This window comes from Lactuca serriola, chromosome 6 (assembly GCF_051521515.1).
Source record: "Lactuca serriola cultivar US96UC23 chromosome 6, Lser_US96UC23_V15, whole genome shotgun sequence".
NCBI classification, from domain to species: domain Eukaryota; kingdom Viridiplantae; phylum Streptophyta; class Magnoliopsida; order Asterales; family Asteraceae; genus Lactuca; species Lactuca serriola.
Window position 1 is genome coordinate 145,890,513 of NC_136413.1, and position 15,807 is coordinate 145,906,319.

The window sequence follows — 15,807 nt, forward strand, 5'->3', positions numbered from 1 at the left end:
TGAACTCGGCGATTTCAGGCTCCAGAATGCAGTTTTTCACGATTTTCAGCTTGAACGATTATGTAAAGCATCAAATACATCAAACAAACAGCTTAGGCTCTGATACCACTGATGAGTTTTGAGCACTACATTAATCCTATGGTGTACATGCAAACCCTAAAGCTTAGATCTAGTTTGTCTAATGAAAATGCAATAATCATCCAAAGCTCATAAACCCTAGATCTAGCATATAGTAATCGATATTATTATAATAAAAGGGTTTGGATCTTACCTTGATTGTTATGTAGCAATAACAATCTCAATTCCTCTTGATCTTGATTTTTGAAAGCCTAGTGCCTCAAACGTTGCACCTCTAATTGAGTCACAAACACCATGAGCAACAAGATGACTTAGGAGAAAGAGGAGGAACACCAAAAACGTCCAAGAACCCTTAAAGATCACTTAGCCACGTTTTTGGGAGCCTTACGGGTCTTTATATACTTGTGTGGGCTGCTAGGGTTTCAGGTGCAACCCTAATTCTCTGCTTAGGCCTTAAGCAACCCATGGAGTTCCTTAGAAAGCCCTTGGACGAAAATCATATGGGCTTCCCATAGATTTTGTCCGATGCCCTTTCCATTAGGAATCCATAGCCCAATTGCAGCTATCATATAATTGCAATATCAGTCTCTTTTATTTAATTAATCTCTTTTAGCCACAAAAATAATTCTTATTAATTCTTGACTAATATTAATTAAACAATATGATTTCTCTTTTAATATATTATTCATATAATATATTAATAAATCATAATTAATCATCTTTCTCTTTAGTTTATCCTATCAGTTGCTATGGTGAAGGCAACCCAAAAAGATCATGCTCACAATCGGGTCAAATACATACCAAAATAGTTATGGCTTAGACACCTAATCCAATATTTATGTTTTATAGAGTTGTACAATACAATACTTTAATGCATAATTGTTATGTATGAAAAAAAAATTGTTATGTACAAATCAGTTCTTCTAGAAAAACTATACTATTAAGACAAAAATACATTCTTCTTAAAAAACAATTAATATGTTGCAACATAAATGCTTCTTAAGATTCCGATATTTATATTAAGATCTTATGATGTTAGATCAAAAACATTATGACCATTTTATGATCATTGCATAGTAAGATTTGTATTGGAATTTTATGATCCATACTAAGAGTATAAGATCTTACTCCGATCTCATCTCACATCTATACTTTTATTTTTATGATCAAATCTTTAGTCTTTTAAACCATATGTAATTCGTTCTTTCTGCTCCAAAATTCCATGCAAAGCCTAATTTGTTTTTTCCTTTTGAAAACGATCCTCAAAGTTCAATTAGAAATCAAATCTTGCAGATCTTAGAAAACTTCACCGAGCATCATAACTTAATTAATTCATTACGAATTAGGTAGAACATCATGTGTCGTAGCCTCGTAGGTTTATCCATTTGTGATGTTGTGTCTTTAGGTGTATATGGTTACAATGATTTCTTTTTTCATTTTCTGTTTAATATGTTTTTTTTTTCTTTCTAATTGATGCAGTTTGTATCTATAAGAATTATGGTTGTTATTTAAGAAATTAAAGTTGACTGCATCATTGATGTTTTAAGAAAAATGAAATCAGAATGGATATTACACAAACAAAAATTGGAGAATAAATTTGGAGACAATTTTATTTTGATAGAATCTTTTAAGCCTGGTCCGATTTGATTCTAGGACCATGAACTTGCAAAAGGTAAAACGCAAAATGAATATAAGTAGAATTGTAAGTTTTATAACCTTGGTACGTTGTAAGTGTTTAAATATGCCTTTTGTAACTTTCTTCAACCCATAATATTATTATCTTAATTAACTTTTTGAAATATAGATATTTGAGTAAATTACATGAATAGTGCTTATGGTTTGGGATAATTTGCATTTTAATCCCTAATTTATATATATATGACAAATGAATATGTGGCTGTTATATACTTAAGTTTAGGTATAAAATCTTTTACACGACGTAGTTTTAAACAAAACAAATACAATTCAATTTTTTTTTAATTTTATTTTTTAATAGAATAACATTGAATTAAGTTAAATAATGGAATAAAAAAAAATCAATTATAGATCTTTTAATTGCAAAACATTATTGAAGTTTTTAGGGAAAATAAAAAATCAATACTTTTTAACAAATATAACCCAAATTTTTTGTTCTTTAATTGAAAAATTATATCGAATGATTTGTGGAAAGCTTGATTGAGTTATTACATGTTCTTTTTTTATTTTTTATTCTATTAGTTTTAATTTAAAACTTAATAGGGCCGAATAAATGGTCATGACTTTTAATGTTTTAAGTTTTTAAACACAATATACAAAAGAAACATAAATTCGATCGGTTTAGTAAGTCACGTGATTAAAGAATAATAGTAAACGAAATATCATGATTAGTTTGGATATATATGGATCAAAACTACATAGTTTATAAGGTTTTATATATAAGCTTAGGTATATAACCTTCTACCTTACCGACAGAAAGAGGAAAAAAATACGTGTGTATTTTCCAATCCAACGTGTTTCTTTAAATTATGATAATCCTTACATTAATATATATAATAACATAGTTTTTTTTATTATTTTATTATTTTTTATTTATTTCTTTTTAAGAAGCTATTTTTATCGAAAAATTATTTAAAATATATCAAAATTCATAATTTTTTTTTATCTTCTATAAATAGAGATCAATATTTATATAGTTTTAAGATAAAATAATTTTTTTTTATTGTTTCAGTTCTCATTATTTATAAATGAATAAAAATAAATCAGATTTTTATTATAATGTATTCGTTAATCACTTATGAATAAAAATATTTTAAATTTTTTTACACTTTAAATATGATTCATACATGAATATAACATTTAATAAACTTCTTACAGTTTACATCGTTCTCGTCATATGTTATTTTCACATATGATTAAAACGTATATTAACTTTTCTCACAAGTTATATTCATATATAAATAACACATTTATCAGAATTTTATTACAGTTCATTTATTATAACAGTCACATATTCACCAAGTCATATATATATATATATATATATATATATATATATATATATATATATATATATATATATATATATATATATATATATATATATATATATATATATATATATATATATATATAATTTTCATCATCATTATTATAACTGTGAAATAATTGTTAGAAAATTTGGATTATACGAAAAGGGGTACTGAGTTTTGGATTAGGCGTGGAAGATCCGTTTTCCAACGGTAGGCTTTGTTTTGCGCGACAATTGTTAGCGGTGGTTTATTGTTTAATATTTATAAGTAAAGTTATATAAAAATTAAATCTAAATATATAAATAAAGAGTAATTGTCTAGTGCAAGAAAATTAAATCATAGATTTTCAACAAAATTATACAATTGGTTCTTGTAGTTTGTCAAAATTCGAATGACAATAACTATCAAAATATTTGTGTTTCTTGTAAACATTGTATTATTTGTGTTTCTTGTAAACATTGTATTCTTGAACTTTTACGCAGATATCATGATTACATATTTTAAATATCATTTAGAAAGATTGACTACCCCATTTTTTTCATCCTTCCCTTCACCCTGATAACAACACCACCAACGTCTACTGTCAAAAATAAAAAGTAAAATTAAATTAAACTTGAATCAAAACTAGAAAATCTCTATTAGGAATCCAAACCCCAATATGAATTCGAACTTGATAAACATCACACGATCCTAAAACTAAACTTGATCAAAACCAAAATCAAAATTCAAAACTAACAATTAAAAAAAAATCTGAATTTGAATCAAAACCAAAAATCGAAATTTTGAATATGAATTTGGATGCGAGACGCCGGCTTGATAAAATATATGGACTATGGAGTATATGATTTACTATCTCCAAAAGAGCCACTTATTAGACATTATTTCATCGATGATCGATGTGTGTATGATGTGAGATACACGTACTAACAAATCAAACACATTTTGTTAACTTATTATTTTATGTATGCTATTTTTGTTTTAATCCTTAATTTGTATATTAATATAATCATTGGTATATTCTCAAATCTACCTATATATAATCTGCATGTGCAACTATAAATAGAACACAAATAAATTCATTTCGTACATGCACACAAAACCAAACTAGAAATCATGACACGAACAGTTCATACATTCAGTCTTTTCATACTCTTATCATTCTTGATACTGCACTGTTCTTCCACATTAGCTCATTCGGAAAAACTGAATGAAAAGAACCCATGCAAGAGATTGGTTCTCTACTACCACGACATCCTTTTCAATGGCACAAATGCCTCTAATGCAACGTCAGCTGCAACTGCAAACCATACAAAGCTCGGAAAGTTTGACCATGGAATGCTTGTGGTCTTCGATGACCCCATGACCAAAGATAATCACCTCTTATCTCCCGCTGTGGCTCGAGCCCAAGGGTTTTACTTCTACGATATGAAGACTACATATAATGCCTGGTTTTCTTACACGTTGATTTTCAATTCTAGTGAGTATAAAGGTACACTTAACATTATGGGTGCAGATATGATGGGTGAGGAAACAAGGGATCTTTCTGTTGTTGGTGGCACAGGTGATTTCTTCATGGCACGAGGGATTGCTACTTTTCGTACTGATTCTGTACAAGGTGATTATTATTTTAGGCTTCAAATGGATATCAAATTATATGAGTGTTATTAGATCAGACGATTCCTATTGATCATATAAAAATATTTAAATGTTAAAGAGCTTTAGTATGCATGGTAGTGTTTCTTTTTCGATCATGATGTCACAATGTAATATATTATAATTATCTTTATAGAGTTCTTGTCAATGTAAGATAAGGAATTTTATCTACTGTTTTTTTCCTATCTTTTCTACTATAAAATAATTACCAATGATAGCAATGTGCAGTTTCAGCCGCGATGCTAGCTTAAAACATATGTTTCAAGTTAAAAGAACATAATATTTAATTTTTGATGTTGACTATTACGATTATTCTATCAGATGCAAGTTTCAATCGTTAGTTTTTGTTGTACTAAGTGTTGGATTAATTAATTGTGATCGAAGTGTATGCTAAGTATGATGACTGAAAATAGGAGATAAACAAAAGATTTTTGTTGTGTGGGATATTCTGTCCAGGTTATTGTTGGGTAATCTTGATGGGTTAAGCTGGGTCACGGGTACGGGTTCAAATGGGTCGGGTCGGTTTCCATATGCACAAGTTGGATAGGTCAGACTTAGTCTAATAATGACCTAGTTTGAAGGGGTTTCAAAACGTGGACTTAGTAGTCCTATATTTGTGGTTCTTAGCTGATAGTTTATTCCTGTTTCTTAGCATGTTTACCAGTATAAGTAGAGTAGAATTTCTTCCATTTGTATGTACGTATATTTTCTGTTTTCTATGTAAGAGATAATCCAGAGAAATGGTGTGTGCATGATTGTTTTTCTTGGGTCTGGACCAACAGTTATAAGCAACAACAGCGAAGAAAAAAAACAAAGTTTGCTTCAATTAATGCAATGAATAAAATAATTACCGGGCATTACATCTATTTAAAGAAGAAAAACAAATTAAGTGGGCCTAAAGTCTAGGAAGAAAAATAAAAGGTTTACTAAAAAACTAATTTCTACTTTTATCCGATCTCGTTTAATTAAAAAATAATTTGTACATGATAATTTTTTTCATATATAATAATTGATGTTTTAAAATATTATACTTTATAATATTATACTTTATAACGTATAAATTATTATATATAACAAAAATTTATTATGTATTAATAGGACTTAAAAAACATGATCAAAGTAGACTTGACCAAATAGTGTACTAAAATGAATAGGGTACTAAACTTGACCAAAGTAGACTAGACAACACTAGTCACATTATTTGTAAAGGGTTCGGTAACATTAGGACTTAAAAACATGACAGTAAAATGACCATATATATATATATATATATATATATATATATATATATATATATATATATATATATATATATATATATATATATATATATAAATGAAGATCTTTTGTAAACTCATATTTTCCTCCAAACTCCACAAATTTTTTCGAGTGATTTTTTTTAAATGTTACTTACGGCACTAAGTCGGTCATATAGAAATGTATTCGCAAAATCTCAAAAAAAAAAAAAAAGTGCACACATAAAAAGTGCATATATGCACAAACGTAAGAAGTGCATATTTACATCAAAAATAATTTGCATATGTGTGTATTTTTCTTCAAGAATTTTTAAAAAATGCATTTCTATATGACCGACTTAACGTCTTAAATTACTTTTTTTGAGAAAAAATCATATGAAAAAGTTCGCATGAAAATATGGGTCCGCCAACGATCATGGCCCAATATATATATATATATATATATATATATATATATATATATATATATATATATATATATATATATATATATATATACACACACACACACACACACAGAGGTTCAATAGAGAACAATTGTTAATCAAGTAATCAAAGCGTCATAGTTTAAAACGATCAACGGCAATATGAAAAGTTATAGACTTTTACAATGGAAACACATGCACCGGATTATAACAACACCCATTTTTGTTTTATTTTTCTAGGCTATGTTTTTTATCGAAAGAAAACGAATATATCATTGGTCATGATTTTCGATCTTCTTTCCATAGAGATCCATATTGATATAAAAAATGATTTTGTTTTTGTGAAAACTTAAGGTCTATTTTTTATCGAAAAAATTTAACAAATATATAAAAATTCATATTTTTTTGGTACTCATTAAACATAAATTCACATTGTGAGTAATAGTAAGTCATTCACATTGTGAATTTTGAAAACTAAATTATATACGGTTCAGATTCATATTGTAAATAAATCCGTTCGTTAGTTTTACAAAACTAATTTACGAGTAATCAAAATGTTAAAATATTATAAAACTATATGGAAATATATTTCGATTCATGTGTAAATTTAACTTAATTTGTGAATGATCAAAGAGTTGAAATAGTAAATCAAATTCATATTTGTAACACTCGGTTCAGGTGAATATTGCATCAAGTTTAAAATTAGGAATTTTAACCTGGCTCACGACGTGAAGGATGCTTGTCACATAATGAGGGGAATTATGGAAGCACACATCACCTTTGGGCTCACGACGTGAGCACATATGGAACACAATGTGAGGCCGGTCTGAGAGAAAAACCCTAATTTTGGGGGTTTTATTTTGTATTTAAAGGAAGTGAGGGCAAGGGTTAGCCCACCCTCAGCCTCCATCACCCCTTTTCACTCCTTTTTGAAACCATGTCATCCATATTTGATTTTAAGCTTATTTTTGGTGATTCTAGCCATGAAAAAAAGAGGAAGATCATCTAGTCCATCATTTCTGCATTTAAGCCTCATCATAAATCATTTTCACACCTTCTGGACCTTTTGTGAGTTTCACGTTCATTGCTTTATGAGACCATAAGCTTAGATCTAGATTCTTATGCTTTATCCTTCATATGCAAGATGATGTAATGGTTAGAATCCATAAAGTTGCCAACTTTATGGATCTCCAATGTCCCTTGAGTAGTATAGATGCTAGATCTGGAATATGGTTGAGTTTTATGTCTCTTGCATGAGATATGGTATCATTCCTCCTTTTGTGCCATAGTTAGTGTTTAAGAAATGCATTGGACATGCATGTCCAAAAATCCATGATTTTTATGATGTTCTGGAGTAAATACGACACTAAAGAGGGTTTGGTTGCTTGTCCAAAAAAGGGTTAAGAGTTTTATTAAGCAATTATGTCTAGAGCGTCCTCATGACGTGAGGATGGTGTTCCTCGTCTATTCTTACTTCTTAGGTCATGACGTGACAACTAGGGGTTACGACGTGACAAGTGGCTATACGAATTTTGAGTGTGGATTCGATTTTGACTTTAACCAAGATTTCACCAAGTTTGACCTAAGGGTATTTTAGGTTGTATTTGAGATTGGTCACTATTTGTTGAATAGGTGACCGATAGAGATGATATTCAAACCAATGTCCTGTTCAACAATCTTTTCAGACTGAGATGTGAGGTTCCTCACTGTTCTTGTGGGACCAGTAACAATCCATTAGTTTATGTATCTTGATATAGAGGATGTTGTTATGCGGTAGTGATATGAAGATCTGTCTATTATCTGTTGTTGGATATACATTATTGTTATTTATATGTTGACATGGTATGGAGGCGTTGAGACTTTGCTGCTTTGTACTGTCAGTTAACAGACCTAGACATTCCAACCATGAGGTTGTGGGCCAGGGGTAATCCAACCAGGAGGTTATGGACCCATTATCTATTTAATTATATGTTCGTGTGGTGGTACTTTGGGGGAACTCACTAAGCTTTGGCTTGCAGTTTCAATTTATTGTTTTAGGTACTTCAGATGATCGTGGCAAGGCGAAGGCATGATTGCGCACATCCTTCAAATTTATGTTATTTGGATTCTGGGATAATCTAATTATTGAATAATACTTATGAAAAAATGGTTTTGTGAACAGTTATGGTTATTGGGTTACTTTTGAAAAGTTAAAATTTACTGTGATTTTTGGGATGTAACAAGTTGGTATCATAGCCTTGGTTTGAGAGAATTGGATAAACATTTGTGTGAATCTAGACTCAAACAAAGGAGCTGCAAAGTTTTTTTTAAAGAGAGAAGGTTTTATAATTTGTTTTCAAAGATAACCAAAGAAAGATGCGATGTGTACGATCAGTCGAAGGAAGAAAGTATACCCCAAGTTACCGTACTGTTATTTGATATAATTTTATGGTAGAACTGCATGCTAGTGGTAGGCTAGGGATCTTCATGAATTGCATGATAGAATTGCCTGTTGTATGATGTCTGATAGCCTAGGAGTGCTTCTTGTATGGAATTGACATCATTATTGTAGTTGCTTAGTGTATGCATCATAGTTGTATATAACTAAGATTTTATAGCTTGAGAATGTTTGGTTTAGCATTATTTCCTGTTCCTTATTTGGTTTTGGGCTTAGGGTAGAATCAAGTATTTGAATGTCTGTAGGATCTAGCATTATGTATGATTAGCGTGAATGAGTGGCTGCAAGGTTGGTGGAAGTTTCATAGGTGAGTAGGTGTGCAAGCAGTCGGCCAAATAAGGAATGTTTAGCTACTCTTGATAGAGTGAGGATAGGATGTATGCATATCCTAGTTGTGTGTTTGTATTAGATGTTTATGATGATCCTTGAGACAAACATAGATATGTGTGGAAGGTAGTATGGGCTCGTACTACTGAAAGCACATGACCCATACGCATAACAAGGAAGTCACAAACCCTGAGGGTTTCGTCTGTATGGGATGATTATGATATTATTAATTATGACATTTTTTAGGCGTGTCAAACCCAATAAATAATAGGGGTACAACTGACGCCAAATACACTGCTTTAATGCACTAAAAAGTAGTACAAGGCAAGGAGGGTCGAACCACAGAGGCACGGGATAAAAGTCTATACTTCTTTGCGCAAGGTACTTTGGTCACAAAGGGTTTTTTTTGCAAAACTAAAATAATAAAATAGCAATCTACTTTAGAAGCATGCACAAAATGAAATAAACTTGTAAACAATTTGATTGAATGGTTTTAGTTCTAGTTCTCAATGTTGTTGTTCAACTTGATTATGACTTGATGTAATTCATGATTGCTATTCTAAGTTGGTACTTAAAGATATTAACACGCTCTAATACCTCTCGCTTGTCAAATTATCTAACCAGAACATGCTCTTTGACTAGACCTAGCTTTATTAATTCAACCTAAACAGGCTCTTAGATTGTATTGAAAAATTGCATTAAGTTTTGTACAAGCTTCCCAACAAGTTTTATTTCTTCTTATATGCTCGGAAGTATGAAAACATGTGATATATGTTTTACAATAAGAAAACTTATTGTTTGTTACTAATAATTAACTTTATAGAATGATTAAGTTCCCTAAAAGTTAATTAACTGCACAAAAATTCACTTCATGAAAGTGGCTAATCAAACACAAATCAATTCAAGGATTCTAGTTTAAGCAAAAACATAACCACTAGAATAAAATCACAAATCAAACATCAAATCATATGCTTCAAGTCAAGCAACCAACATGTTTTGAACAAGAACTAGAAATTAGGGTCTCTTAGCCACACATGGCTACGAACAAATCAATCAAAGAGAAAGATGGAATTGGAAATGTTTAATGCTTACAAAAATGAAATCAAAAGTGTTTGCAATGATTAGGTCTTCTCAAAAGCTCCAAGAAGTCTCTTAGAATCGCCCATGATCGCTCAAAATTGCTCCCGAAACCGTCCTCTTGTGAATGTGACTTCCCCCTTATTTTAATAAAGATCACGTGCTTGCTATAAGGCCATGCATTTTTAGCATGGACATGCCTTTTCCCATGTGTTTTTAGCATGGCCATTTGTCTTGACCATGTGTTTTTGGCATGGCCCATGCTTTTGTTGGTTTATGAGCATTCTAACACTCCTAAGTGTACATGCAACCCTAAATACCTTGGATCTATGTTTTCTCTATTATACATGCAAATATGACATCCAAGGTATTATCCTAATCTAGCATACAAAACCATCAATATAACAAGATAGAATACATACCTCTTTGATGTAGAATGTCTTCATGAAGCTTGAGTGCCTAGTGCCCCAAGTGTGACACCTCAAATGGTTCACACAACACCAAATACACTTGGAATAACTTGAAAGAAATCTACACTTCATGAAATCGGCTAGCCCTTCTACTACACACTCTAGTCACCAATTTTGGTGAATAATATGATGCTTATATAGTTAGGGTTACACCATGTAAACCCTAATTGACATGGCCTTTCATTTCCATGATCCATGGGTACAAATACACCATGGAGCATCCATGGAGCATCATATGGGTTTTAGCCCACTAGATAATCCATGGAGCATTAGCCCAATATATAAGTATGGATGATTTCACAATTAACCCATATATTTAATTAGTCTTCTTTTGACCACTTAATTAATCCTAGATTAATTCTTGATCAATACTAATTAAATAATCTTATTATTCTTATTATTAATATACTAGAACTTATAATATATTAATAACCATAAGTGTCTTATTTCTCTCAATGTAGTCTATCCAAGTGCATGATGCCATGCAACCCAAATGGACCATGTCGGGTCGGGTCAAATCTTACCAATTATAGTTATGGACTGGGACATTAATCCAACAGTCTCCCACTTGGATAAGTCTAAAACTAATATTGCGTATGACTTCAGGAACCAACTGGCAATCATAGCTCTCAAAAGCTTCTATCGAACTCTGACCTTGTCGATGAACTCTGACCTTTGTCAGTGACTTGTCCATTAGATAAGGGATCATATATTCCTCCATTCTAAATATTGTATGGACTGAGACATGGATTGTAATCATTCTCTCTGTCCATTTGTTGTTTCCCGATTTCCGATTTATGATGACTGACTAATTGAACAAATCAAATCAGTCCTGGCCCGGCCGAGCACTTCCATTTGTCATCATCAAATCATCGAGGGGCCTACAGATATCGCTTTTATCCCGAATGTAAAAGGAATGGATAAACTTCGACTCATATGGCTTGTTCTACTACTTGTTGAATCATACACAAAGACACGTTTTATAGCACCGAGTTACCAAATGCGTTTTCGTGCAATCAATGTACTATCAACTCATAGTAACAACTTATATCTCTAGGTTTGAAGAATATAAGATATTATCATCTCATGATCACTCGTGATAAAATCCATGAAGTGATTCTAATGAGCGCGGGTTGAATCCAATACTCATAACTTATGAGCACTCATGAGTGTTGTAGCCCTTTGTCCAACACCTTAGACCTCTACAAGCCAACCCATGACAGTCTTAATTCATATCTACTTCCAACATATGACCGACTGTGGATGGTTTGAATAACTTAGTCATTCCAGAAGAATAACCCAGTTTATTCGGGAAGTCAAAACATGCAAAGTGAAACACAATAATAATTGAATCCAATATGGTATCAAAACCTATGAACATAAATAAAACACCTTTTATTTATCACCATATAATTACACATTATTCATTGTATATTATTTCAGCTATCAACTTTATTCTTGAATTTAAAACAATAGTTGTCCCATGCTCTAGGCATGTACACTATGTTTTTCTAAACACTAGTCATGCCATACACAAAGTATGCATACTATGTTTGTCTATGATCTTTACTTTGTGAACTAGATCAATTGAACATAACTTCAATGATTCTCTTTTCACACTCCCAAATCCTTACTGTAAATGCAAGAATTCCAATTCATGCCATTTACTGAAATCTGTTAGATTCTAAACTTATATGCATTGATCCTCTTGTAATGATTATGCACAAAGTCAGAAAGACTTGACAACAATCATTACAGAGTATTCCAAAGGAGATCAGCTCCTTGGAAACATCCTTCTTGCATTAAGTTTCCTAATCTTAAACAGATTGAAAATTCTAACTTTGAAACATTTCCAGATTCCATTTTTGACTATCACTTCTGAACAAGAGTTGCCTCCTTCCAGATTATGTCAATATGGTCCTTCCAGAATTATCACTATACTTCCAACTGTCCTTGAGCAACCAATCTTTGGTAAACCTTAGATTGTCCTCGACAGTTGTTTAATCCTTTTAGTCATATCCAGTTCTAAACCTTTTCCCTTCTTAATGCCCTAGGCATTTGGAAAATTTTAGAATGGATGAACATAGCACATGTAATCGATCCTATATCCAAAGCATATGGGACACGATTCATGATGTCTCACATAAAGACTAAACCAGTCTTTTGCTATAACATTTCCATTTCTATTTGCCAAGTTCTCATAATTCAGATTATGAAAAGGGATACCGTAATCATAATCGAATTTTAGAACGCAAATAATGGACCCATATACAGAATTTCCTTATGTTGAGCCATTCCAACATGAAATTCATATATATATATATATATATATATATATATATATATATATATATATATATATATATCCTTGACTAAATGATTAAAGCCTCACGATCTAAGCTTATAGATTTGAGATGAAGTATAATTTCCTCTCCCTTAATTATAGCAAAACAACTCTTTCCCAATTGAAACTTTTGTTTTCTATAATTAACATTGCTAACTTGCAATACTTATCATAATTATTATGCTCCCACTAACATGATGATTATTAGCATAACACTTATGCTCCCACTAACTTTGACATGTACTCAGAAATCAGCTGGACTTCTAGAAATCAATACTTCATTGACTTTCTTACCAAAGTTCAGATTTCTGATACTAGATTGTTTTGATAAGACTTTATCAAAATCATACACCTTCCCTTAGTTAGCACACTTGTGTGTCTAAACAATTATGAAGAGGGCTACCGTAATCATAATGGTTAGACCTTTTTGCCACTTCTCACAAGTCCAGGTTAGTGTGCCGGTAAACCACACACGCTCTACTAACGAATTTGAGAATGCAAATATCACAATTGCTATCTAGCTAAAATCTACTTAGTGAAAGTGTTTCCTCACCATCATTTTCATGAAACGGAGAGAAACCTTATGACACTTAGATTTTTAGGTGTATGTGTTCTTATCCATGTGAATTGTCAAAACCATAGTCACAAGACAAGGATAATGACAAATCCAGACTCATATGGACTGAACTCAATCTTAATTTCTTGCCACCTGGCAGCTCAAGAGCCTGCCATTGCTTCCAAGTTGTTGTGCAACTAATTGAGAACTCTAAGAACTCATATGCAAAGCCAACTTTAACTGGAATGGGCACAGAATATGTCAACACGATAGGTTATAAACCTCAAGTCGTGTGCTAGTGTAGAACTTCAGGTTTTATTCTTGATTAGTTCTTGAGACTTTCAAGACCTTTAAGACTCCCACTGTCCTCTTGACATATAAGACTTTCTTGTCAGTTATTCAAGAGATAGTGTGGATTCTAATCAAGACAAACACTTCACAAAATTGGCCTAAGTTGGTCTTTGTTTTATCCAAAACATCACAACTTACCAATTTCAAATGTACAAGAGTAGAAAACTTTTACTCTTACATTTGACAAGTGTTTTAAACCTTCTTTAAGACATGTCACTCAAGTTACAATCTTGGAGTATGACTCTAAGACTTGAATTGGAACGAAGTATGACTCATCTTTTTGATTTAACCATAAGAATACACTAAGATTTCCTTAGAGAACTAACTTTGATATGGTTTCTTAATCATTAAGATGATCACAAAAACTGATACTAAAGTACTCTCCCATCTTTTCAGATTTGAGAAACTTTTATCCTTCTGCCTAAGTTGATTCTTCTTATTCACTCTACCTTACATTGAAACTTTTCCAATGTCTCAGAATTATACTTTAGCCTGTAATTATAACCATATTTACTAAGCTTTAGTAAATTATGACGAATAATCTTATCGATCTTTTGTGGTGGACTTAATCAGTGCACAAGAATGTGTACTCGATCCCTTAGTCCGTTACTTGACTCACACATCCATGTGAACGAGTAATTAGTCTTAATTTTTTTCCAATACTTGAAAGTTCTCATTCATCATGCTATACTAGAACTTATAATATATTAATAACCATAAGTGTCTTATTTCTCTCAATGTAGTCTATCCAAGTGCATGATGCCATGCAACCCAAATGGACCATGCCGGGTCGGGTCAAATCTTACCAATTATAGTTATGGACTTAGACATTAATCCAACAGCCTTTTGCTAAAATTCCAAAAAGTCTTCACTATTGGCTCCATCTTCAGTCTAGCTTCACCACGAGTCATGTTGCTCAAAATAAGATGAGAAAGGAAAAACACGACCCGTGTTGGTGTGATATGAATTGTGTTTCAAACATAGTCTTTTGCTACGATGATAATGCAACAATGACTCAAGTTATGTCTTCATGTTTTCTTCCATGGCATGACCTGTACATCTTCTTTCCATGTTCCATGCTCCATGCATCCAAGTTCATGCTCCATAAATCCTGCAAAATAAATCAAAAATAGTGAATTACTAGTCATTCTTAATGAAATATGCAGTTGTCCAAATAATTAACTAAATGCAAGAACTATGAAGTAGAATGCTATGAGATGACGGAATTAAACATGAAACATAGGTGCATAAAATGCATCTATCAACATTTCTGATATATTCTGTTTTGTTTTCAGTATGGTATTCACGGGGGGATCAGTTTCTAGATCTGGAGCGAGTGACCAGGATGGGCCAGGGTTGACTAATGATCGGATTCGGGAGATCATCGCCACTGAGGTGGCTGCTACTATCCGAAGGTCTATGTTGGAGATGTTTGGATCTATCAAGACCGCTTTTATTGAGCTCTTTGATGACCGATATGCTGCTCTTTCAGAGGTTGTTTTTGCTGCAGCTACCACAACTATTTCTACAGTGGGGATTCGAGGGGAGAGAACCTTCCAGTACTGAGACTTCGATAATATGAAGACCTCGAGTTTGATGGGGTCAGGGACCTGATTGTAGCGATGAGCTGGATGTCTGATGTATAGGGTTGTTTCTTCACATGTTCTTGCCCTGCTGACCAGAAGGTCAAGTGCGCCCTGAACCTTCTCCGGTTAGGAACGAAGAATTGGTGGAGATTAGTGGCTCGTACCTACACTCCTGAGCAGAATGTTGCTATTACTTGGGAGCAGTTCTCAGAGATCTTACATACGAGATATATTCCTTT

At 32.1% G+C, this 15,807-nt stretch overlaps 1 pseudogene; it reads left to right on the forward strand.

Annotated features, from left to right (window-relative positions):
* Positions 1-4,179: 4,179 nt before the first annotated feature.
* LOC145058712 (dirigent protein 5 pseudogene) lies at positions 4,180-4,842 on the forward strand (annotated as a pseudogene).
* The last annotated feature ends 10,965 nt before the right edge of the window (positions 4,843-15,807 follow it).